The sequence below is a fragment of the Vidua chalybeata genome, chromosome 14 (genome assembly GCF_026979565.1).
Source record: "Vidua chalybeata isolate OUT-0048 chromosome 14, bVidCha1 merged haplotype, whole genome shotgun sequence".
In the NCBI taxonomy this organism is placed as follows: domain Eukaryota; kingdom Metazoa; phylum Chordata; class Aves; order Passeriformes; family Viduidae; genus Vidua; species Vidua chalybeata.
In genome coordinates this window covers 4,372,990-4,376,240 of record NC_071543.1, presented here as the reverse complement: position 1 = coordinate 4,376,240, position 3,251 = coordinate 4,372,990, and positions in this window count along the sequence as shown.

Here is a 3,251-nt window from a genome sequence, read left to right as displayed (position 1 = left end):
CCTTTAAATGTCCTTTTTTGTTCTCTTTGGAGGACAGGTGGATGCTCCTGGGAGCTGGGGCTGAGTTCAGGGAAGAAGCTGCCTTCTCCCAGTCCCCTGGGAGCTCCTTTCTGGGAATGCTTGTCCTGTATGCTTCTCTTCCTGTGGCACACCTGGAATACCAGAAACGCAAAGCTTTTCTATTTTCTGCTCACCTTACCATCCTCAGGAGGGTCCCAGCTTGGGAAATGTGGTCCTGCTTCAATTAGATCCATGAGAGGATTCTTCTCCTTGTGGGAAGGCTGCAGCAGCCCAGTGCAAAGGTAAGGTGCCAAAAGGGAAACCCTTGTGCAGGGTTCTCCCAGATGGACCATCCCAGCTGGCTGGTGGCTCATTCCAGCTGCTCCTGGGGAAGGAGGGCAGGGAGCAGCTGTCACAGGGAATTGCAGCTGCTCTGCTGAATGGGGATGGGAGCCCGGGGCAGTCCAGCAGCCCAGCAGTTCCTGGCTCTCCTCAGCTGCTGCTGTGTCTGTCCCATGGATGTTTTTTTCAGTGGGAGAGGTTTCCTGGGGATGCTGTTCAGAGAAAGTCCAGTCCAGGAGGGTGGGAGTGGGAAGGGCAGGAACAGCCCAGTAGGGCCGGGCTTTAGGGAGGCTCACTTTGGGTGCCAGCAGGATCTGGAGTCCTCACGGTGCCAAACTTCCAGCTTCTGAGAAGGGCTCTGCCCAGGCCAGCTCTTGCTCTTCCATTGCTTCACTCCAGGAGGAGCCCTGTGGTTCCCTTCGGCAGACAGATGGGGATGCAGGACGCAGCTGGGGAGGTCCATCCACTGCATGAGCGACCCAGAAGGACCGGGGGGGTTGCAATATCCCATTTATGGCCCATGACTTTGGGGACCTCTCTGAGACAAGGCTGTCGGATGTTTGAAGGGCAGGATGGTGAAACAGAGATTTTTAGAGTTAAATTAACAAAATGAATTAAGCATTTATAATTTAGATTGTAGAGTTATGTATTGAATTGTAACCTTTTACTTAAGAAACCTCTGCCTGGTACAAAGGGCATAGGAAAATGCAAATTTCTGGAGCTTCTTGCATAAAGAACAATACCAGAAGAGGCAAAGAACCCAGATAAAGAAGCTCCTCTGTCTCCAAGCCTATCAAGACTGACAGACGGACTCAGATAAGCACCAAAGGACCAAAAGTGCACGCGCAGAGAGGAAAAGTTCAAAAGTTCAGCCATGAGGAAGACCACAATCTTCAGCCTCAGGACCACCGAGGGACCCCCGTATGACCACCACAGCAAACCACGCGTACCCAGAAGGGCGTGGACTTATTTAGCATGAGAGGTGAGGACAGGCGGGGCCAAGTGTGATAAGTTAGAGAAGACTCTTTGTTCATCAAGAGAGAAAGAAGAAGCCTTGTGTAGATAACAGAAAATCAAAGGAGAAGCCTTCTGTAAGATAACAGAAAACCAAAGGAGAAGCCTTGTGTAGATAACAGAAAACCGCCAGACAGAAACTAGCTAGTATGTCGATTACTTAAGCTGGTTGTGTAATTAGAACTTAGGCGCATATAGCATATAACCTTATATGGAAAAGACCATTACAGGGCCGTGGACTTTCACCAAGGAAGAAGAGAGGAGCCTTCGTCAAATGACCACCAGAGAGTAGGAAGAAGACCCCCTAGCAACAGAGGGTGCAAGTGCAGAGTACACCCAGAGATACTGTGGACACGGAAGAAAGAGAGTATAAAAAGACTGTGGGAAGGGGGAAACAGTGTGAGCTGTTTGCGGAGCGGGGACTCCCCAGCTGCACCCAGCGCTGTTTGCTTGCCATCTCTTGCTGTAATCGATAAATTTCTGATTGACTCTTGAAAGGCTGAACAAATTATTCGCCTCAATTTATAACACAAGGGTTGAATATGCATGAAAAAGTTGTGCAATGTATTGCATATGGAACATCTTTGAGGGTCAGACTGAGGCTCGGAGCACGAGTTTTGGAGAGCTATCTCACTTGTGCCAGGCACTGACATAGATACCCACTTCATAACTACCCCAGGTTATGGAGTCTATCTATTTATTCCGCGTATCGCTTCAGTTGGCGACCACGAAGGGACTGCTCTGCTCACCCGTGGGTCCGGTTGGGAGCAGACACCCTCAGGCACCGTGGGGCTTTTTCCCGGAGGGACTCTGCGCCTCGGCTGTACACTGCAATGAGCAGACCACGGCCTGTCGACAAGCGGATGAAAGCGGTATGTATTAATTTCTTTTCTTAAGGTTAGCACTGATAAGTCGCAAAAAGACGTTTTTGCGCACAGGTTCGCCCAGGGGCTTGCAAGCAGACCGCCACCGGGGGAGAGGCGGGCGGCGGGAGGACCTCCCCAGCTGATAGCGCGGCTCGGGGAGGGAGAAATCGCAATTTCAGTCTGTTGTGTGTTGTGTCCCGATTGCAGTGTGGTGTGTCTGTTACGTCCGGACGCGCGTGCTTGTGTGCGTGTGTGTGTATGTGTGAGTGAAACGGTGAAGCGCGGTGCGGCGTTGCTAACATACAGAGACGCGGCGCGGCGGTGCTGGAGAGCGCATGCGCGGAGCAATTAGCCCACACTACGTGATAGGGCGGGTAGTGCGCATGCGCAGGGCAGCTCAGCCGCACTACCTGATAGAGCGGGTGGTGCGCATGCGTGGCACAGGCTGTCTCTGGCGAGAGGGGAGCGCGGCGCGGGGCTTAAGTCGGGGTTTGCAAAGGGGCTTTAGGCACAGCCTAGCTGATAGCGCAGCGGGTGCACGGGCACAAGCCGCGGTTTGAGGAGCTGCTTTGAACACCGCTAGCTGATAGCGCAGCTAGTGGGAGCGTGGTACAAGCTGGGAGTTACAAGCACCGCTTACAAGCATCGCTAGTTGCTAAAGGGCTTGCAAAAGTAGCCACCGAACCCAGCTGGGCTAAGAGTTAAGTGTTTGTTGTGCGATAGCACTGCCCTTTAGTGTTAAAAACTGTCACTGGGAGATCCTTTGCATTACAGGGCGGATAAAGGGGGGATGAATATGTGTGAATGAGAAGCGGGCTGGTTACCCCAGACCTGCTAAGCGAGAGCGGTAGTCTCCCATGCTGCGTTTCCGTCTTTTTCGCGAGAAAAGCGGCCAGTAAAGAGACGAAGCGAGTGATAAAAAGAGTGAGAGAACCCCCCCCTAGGACTGGGTCTCAGAGAAAGAGTGGGACCCCTTGGGGGGGGGGGGAATAAAAGGTAATTAATTAGAAAAAAAAAAAAAGGTAAAAA